We start from the raw sequence: 7169 nt of genomic DNA on the forward strand, positions 1-7169 counted from the left end.
CGTATCTTTTTCGGTTTTAACGTATGTATGTAAACTTTCTATATGTACAAATACAAACTTGGTATACACGTATACAAAAATATTGTATACACGTATACAAACTTTGTATACATGTATTTTTTGGGTTTTTATACGTACATATATCAATTTTGTATAAATACAAACTTTGTACACACGTATACAATGTTTGTATAAGCGTATACAAACATTGTATACACGTATACAAAGTTTATATACGTGTATTTTTGTGGTTTTATATGTATGTATACCAATTTTGTATACACGTATACAAAGTTTGCACACACACATATATAAAGTTTGTATATGTAATTTTTAGGCTTTTAATATGTTCATATACAAATTTTATATACAGATATATTTTGGTTTTTATACGTATGCACACAAACTTTATATACATGTGTATATTTTTTTTATACACTAAAAGTGTATACATATAAAAAATTTTAGAGAGTAGCTCTACTATACACCCCTCCCCTAGAATAACTATTCTACACCCCCCCTCCCACCTAGCCCAACCCAACTAAGCCCATCCCCTCCCACCTCCCTCGTCCCTTCCTCGCGCACGGCCCCGCCTCCGCCCAGCCCCCCGCGCGATCCAGTCCTCCTCCCTCTCTCGCGGCCCCGCCTCCGCCAGCCCCGCGCGCGATCCCGCCCTCCTCCCTCTCTCTCACGGCGCGCCTCTCCCGCTCTTCTCCTTCTCCCGATCTCTCCTCTTTCCGGTTCCTTCTTCTTTTTTCCATCTCCTATTATTTTCTTTTTTCTAGAAAAATTAAAAATAAAATAGTGAATTTGGGACTTGAACCCATGATCTTATGGCTCATGGCAAACTCTCCTAACCAATTGACCCTATGACGCTAAGTGATTAGTGATCATTGTTTGTTAGTTTTGCATGTTTGTACAAATTTTGTGAGAACACATCAGTTATGTTTACTATATGAATCATACCTAGTAACATCATCGCATAAGTGCAGTAACACGATACGTTACTGCAAAATTTATAGGTTGTTACTGTGAAATTTATAGGTTGTTACTGTGTTTTTTAGTAACATCATGATGAAATTATAGTAACGGAGAACATATGTTAGTAACAGTACTACTACAGTACCACTACTTGTGCAAAATACAAGTGCTAAAAAATGCATGTGCATATGCATAGTCACAAGTTAACACAAAGTGCTAAAAATACTTTTCTTTGTCCATACAAAGATACACACTAGCAAGCTTAGTACAAGTAAACTTTTAGAATTCTAATATTTAAACATTAATACAATTATCTTGTTACTACATGATAATTGAGACAACATGCCTAACGAAACTAGATCTATCATGACTATTTTATAACGTTGTTACTACGGAAAGTAGTCGTGTTACTACATATTGACTGTCGTGTTACTACACCATACCCGCGAGACGAGAATTAAAAAAAGTAAATCTCAATATTTAGAGAGCAATATCTCTCACGTTATATATTATTTTTCTAATCCGTCTGCATCATAATGTTCGTAAAAAAGTGCTTAACAAAACTAGATCCATCATGGCTACTTTTTGACGTTGTTACTGCGATAATGTTGTCTTGTTACTGCACGATGACCGTCTTGTTACTGCACGATTCCTGCAAGACGAGAGCAGCAAAGTGGTGGGCGGGGGAGGGAGTGGTGGGCGGGTTTGACCGGCGGTAGGACGCTTTGACCGAGGTGGGAGGGGGGTTTTGGGCCCTAGGGAGGGTGGGAGAGGTGGGTTTGACCCATGGGAGGGGGTGTAGAATAGATTCAATATATATATATATATATATATATATATATATATATATATATATATATATATTAGCTCTATTATACACCCATCCCTTAGAATAACTATTCTACACCCCCCTCCCACCTCCCATCCGTCCCCGCGCTCCTCTCTCCCCCAGCGCCCCCTCTCCCTCCCGTCACTTCTCCCTCCGATTCCCCCTCCTTTTTTTTTCTCTCCCTCCTTCTTCACTCTTTTAGAAAAATTAAAAATAAATTGGTGAATTCAAAACTTGAACCCATGATCTCCTCCTTTTTTTTTTCTCTTCCTCCTTCTTCTCTCTTTTTTTAGAAAAATTAAAAATAAATTAGTGAATTCAAAACTTGAACTCATGATCTCATGGTTCATGACAAGAAATTCTAACCAAATCACCATATGATGATTTGTGAACAAATCAGTTATGTACCTATAACAATCATACCTTGTTACTATGATTCGACAGTAACATTATCCTAGAAGGGTAGTAACATCATATGTTACTGCAAAAATGTATAGGTTGTTACTGTAAACTTTATAGGTTGTTACTGCACTTTTGGCAGTAACAATATGACGAAATTTGCAGTAACAGAGAACATGCATAGTAACAGTGGCCTTATAGTAGTAATTTTTTTAGATCTAGAGTATTTTAAATCTCAATCTTTAGAGAATACTAACATACACGTCATGTCTTATTTTTCTAACCCATTTGCATCATGGTGTTCGTAAAAAAAAGTGCTTAACGAAACTAGAACCATCATAACTATTTTTTAACGTTGTTACTTCGAAAAGCAGAGGTGTTACTACATATTGGCTATCATGTTACTACGCTGTTCCAGTGAGACGAGGACTAAAAAAGAGGTAAATCTCAATCTTTAGAGAGCAATATCTCTCACATCATATCTTGTATTTCCAATCCGTTTGCACCATGAAGTTCATAAAAAAACTACACGATGACCGTCCTGTTACTGCACGATTCCTGCAAGACGAGAGCAGCAAAGTGGTGGGCGGGGGAGGGAGTGGTGGGCGGGTTTGACCGGCGGGAGGACGCTTTGACCGAGGTGGAAGGGGGGTTTTGGGCCCTAGGGAGGGTGGGGGAGGTGGGTTTAGCCCATGGGAGGGGGGGTGTAGAATAGTTATTCTAGGGGAGGGGTGTAGAATAGATTCAATATATATATATATATATATTATAATAATATAACAGTGTACTCATTCTCATAACATATTATCTAAGCTAAATGGAAAGAAAAGAGAAAGATAATCTATTCCTATACTTCTAATATACATAGTATACATAAATTCTAGTTAACCGATATACTAGCTAATACCCTCTTTCCGATGCCCTCCTGGTACTTCGAGAAGCCACCCCTGCCTGCCAAGTTCCTTACGACAGCCTATCATGACCATACAACCGGGGTTAAATACGAAGGAATACCCTCCTCAGGGAATTAACTTAGGATTATATACCGGCGCGGAGGAATACCCGTACTGAGCTGTCACCATCAGCGGCCCACCTCTCATCCGCAATATATAACCCCAAATAATGATATCCCGTAATCTAGACACCACGTCTAAACTACCATATACTACTCTAATATCATCATCATGACATAGAGTAATTGCATATGCAAACATTATACCCGCACCAAAGCATCTCCCAGATAAGCTAGCCGTATATTCAGTATAACATGAACATGATGTAAAGTAGGTACTCATATACTTGGAAAGTATTTCAATACCATAAATGTATTTAGAATAGTATTCTAATAAAAGTACAAAACTTACAAAAGAGAAGAGAAAAGCTACTAGAGTCTTACCCGAACTCTTTCGAAGGCTTCCGAACTCCTGATTTCTACTCTATTCCTATTCCACCAGCTAGATACTACTAAACTAAACTTGAGAGAAATGAGAGAGCTATTGCTTGAGGTGTGTGAGCGAAGTGAGAAGGTGAAGTCCTTATATAGAGGTAGTTATGACGGTTGTGGAAGGGGAATTGTCCGAAGTGCCCTCCAACCGTCATTGGGATGCAATCCTGGACGTCCATGCCGAACCCTACATCCAACGGTGCCAGGATGGGTTTGGCCGAACCACCAGATTCGGCCGAACCATGGGCAGGGCCTTCCCGGCCCATCTTCGGCAGGCGGCCTCCTCTATTGCTTCACTTTGTAGACTTGTGAATTTTGGCCCAATTCATCATGTCAATTCTGAGATCTTGGCCCATTCATACATAAGTCTGGTTCTTGACATCGTCCGATTGATTTATCGTCTGAGTTGATGTCGATTCTCCTCCACTTTATTGTCATTCTCTGCAAAAGGTTAGTATACCTAATACTAGTAGAATATTATTATTCTAACAGATATATGCATTGCAAGCATCACTAATTCTCCTCTATTTTAGTAATATTGACAGTCGAAACTGATCGATAACGACCGTCAACACGGGTGAAACTCTGATTTTTCTAACCATGGCATACAAGAGGACTAGATCGCACTATCCGGATATCAGCTCTTGGAAACAGAGTAAAACCAAGCCACTTATGCATAAACCTAAGAGTAGGATTATGGATGTCATTAGTTCTAGCCTTTCTACAGGATGAGGGACCCGAAATACTTTGCCAAAACATACGTTTGTCAAAATCAGGAAATGCCTTCCTAAAATTAATTTTGCATGTTTTGTCAAAGCCTAGATGCAAGATAAGGTCTTTCCAAGAAAGGTGATATTCCTTGTGGAATAACCGAAAGAAATGCCGTCACCTACATCTAGTAAGGCGCATAAAAATTGCATGCTAAGCAAACGGGAACCCGGCTCATCTACACATGCAAATTTATCCCAACCTATAGCACGCCAAATAGTATGAAACTCAGCATCCATACCTTTCCTTTTCAGAAGGTCGAGTCGTATGCTCAGGTCTGAGCACACATTTGGTCTTTCACCATATGATAGGCCTGCATTTCACAGTCGCCCACGAGGTCGAGATCGGAGTTGTCGTACAGCCTTGGTGGAATGTGCGCCTCCTCCATGGATGCATCCGTGGAAGAAGGTGTACTCGGCTTATCATGTCGGCTTGTCCGTGAGCTTGATCGTCTCTTGAATATGCCCGAAAGTCGTTTCTTCATAGCTACAACAAAGAGCAAGAATACAAGAATACTCGGACGGGGGTTAAGCAAATACTCGCCGATTAACCTTGCACCGAACTAAAGCAAACTTGTATATGCACAGTGTCTAAATTAAATGCAGCAAATTATGTGAATTTGAGGCAAGCTTGCAAAACTTTGAATGAATTTTAAGAGCAAAGTTTTGAAAGTGAGTGAAAATGAGTTAAAGTGGAGTGACTTTCCTCTCCCAGCTGAGCTGCATATATAGTGCATGGATAATGGCTAGTAATGGCATGTGGGCCCCACTAGCTGCTACCCTGCAAAAATTTACAGCCAGCCGGTGCCAGGCCGGTTCGGCCAAACCAGGGCTTCGGCCGAAGCCCTGGTGGACCCAACCGGCCCCACATTTAGCTGTTGGGTTCCAGCGGCTAATGTGGTGGTGGCTGTGCAAAAGTTTGCCAAAAACTTTATTTTATTTTTCTCACAAAAATTCATTTGAAGAATTTGCCTCAAATTCAAATCTCAATGTGGGTTTGAAAAATTCAAACATGCTTTGATGCAATGGAAAATAAATATGAGATAACTACCAATTTACCTGTTGGCAAGGGCGACGTCGTTTCAGGTCTGACGAGCACGACCGTACCTCCGACGCATTTAGCTCGATGAGGCACCCAGTTCCGGAGGTACAGGAATGGGTGTCTTCTCCTTAACCCGCCACACCTTCTTTGTCTTAGGTGCAGGCAGCGGCCTCTTCGTAGCTGGGAACACAAGTTGACCGGCCTGTATTCCCAGCTTCTTGGATGTCGGCCTAAGGTGCTGACGGTTCCTCGTTTCTTCCTGCTCAAGGAAGTTCATCACGAAAGCGTTGAGGCTATCCGTCCTTTGGGGTTTTACTTTGACCTTCTTGTGGGTTCGTTCCGTTCTTGATCTACCCCATGGAGTAATGCTCCATCCTTGGTCTCCTTGTGGACGATACCCGTTGTTGTTGTTCATGAGCATGACGTTCTCACGGGTTTTCGGACGATCCGTCCAAGAGTGACCGTCATTGCCATAGACCTCACATGCCATGTGAGAGCCCAGGGCCTTAACGGTACCCATCTTGGCATCTTTCTCATTGTTGTCCAATCTCTTCATAAGGAGATCCAACTGAGCGGCTAGCATTTTCGTCCCATTGATGGTGTGCATACCGCGCTGACAGGTTTGGAGTCGTTCCTCACTCCAACCCATATTTGTGACCTTCTTCTCAATCAGGTCGATTGGCATCGAACTGTTCTTGAGAAGAATGTCCCTCCAGCAACAGCATCTAGATGATCCCGGGACGAGGGGGTTAATCCTTTGAAGAAATTCTGCAGGATGAGCCACTCGTCCATCCCATGATGAGGACGGGTGGTGACGTACTCCTGCAGCCTTTCCCAAGCTTCAAGAATGGTTTCATCCCTCGTCTGTTGAAAGCTGGATATTCTTCCATGAAGAGCGTTGGTCTTGCACATCGGGAAGAATTTTGAGAGGAATGCCGTTGAGCACTTATTCCGGGTATTCACCGTTGCACGGTTGATGTAGAAGCATTGTTCTGCTCTCCCGAGAAGGGAGAATGGCAACAGTTGGAGTCTGACTCCTTTGACGGTATACGTGCTACAGCTTTCCAGGAATTGCTGCAAATAAGCACTTGCATCCTCCTTAGGCTTGCCACAGAACGGGCAAGCCTGCGCCATCTTGACTAAGCTGATCTTCAGATCAAAGTCACCATCTCCCATGCTGGCGTGGGTTCCATCTAGCATGTTACCAGCAGAGGGAGCAACGAACTTGCAAAGGGTCTTCTTAGCCATATCGTGCAATTCTGATGGTGCGAAATTGGCTGGTCTGGTTGCCGATAGAGTAACCTTGAGAATGAACGACGCGGGTTAGCTTCACTTCACCGGTGACTCTAGATATGAAATTGGTCGGCAGATCAGAACCAGTCCTGTACTACGCTGTTTTCACATAAAAGAGAAAACAAACAAGGTTTGCCTACAAGGGACAATGACTATACAGAGGTAATATATAAAATTATTAGCATGTAGTAAACTCTTAATCATTTATCTTCCCCAACAACGGCGCCAGAAATTCTTGTTGGTATTTCTTAGCGACACTACTGGGAATATAATTCCCAGCAATAGCACTAGAAATAATCCTGATATATTATGGTTATATATGTGATCTGCAAGCGCACGGATATACCATTGTAGCATTTCACCCAGGAGTATTCCAAGGTATCGTATTTATTTTATCCCATGGGAAGATATGAT

At 41.8% G+C, this 7169-nt stretch overlaps 1 non-coding gene across 1 annotated transcript; it reads left to right on the plus strand.

Moving 5' to 3' along the window:
- The first annotated feature begins 6252 nt into the window (after positions 1-6252).
- LOC127758290 (small nucleolar RNA R71) lies at positions 6253-6358 on the plus strand. Its single transcript, XR_008013712.1, has one exon. It is a non-coding gene; the product is annotated as a small nucleolar RNA R71 (small nucleolar RNA).
- Positions 6359-7169: the final 811 nt, after the last annotated feature.

The sequence above is a fragment of the Oryza glaberrima genome, chromosome 12, assembly GCF_000147395.1.
Source record: "Oryza glaberrima chromosome 12, OglaRS2, whole genome shotgun sequence".
NCBI classification, from domain to species: domain Eukaryota; kingdom Viridiplantae; phylum Streptophyta; class Magnoliopsida; order Poales; family Poaceae; genus Oryza; species Oryza glaberrima.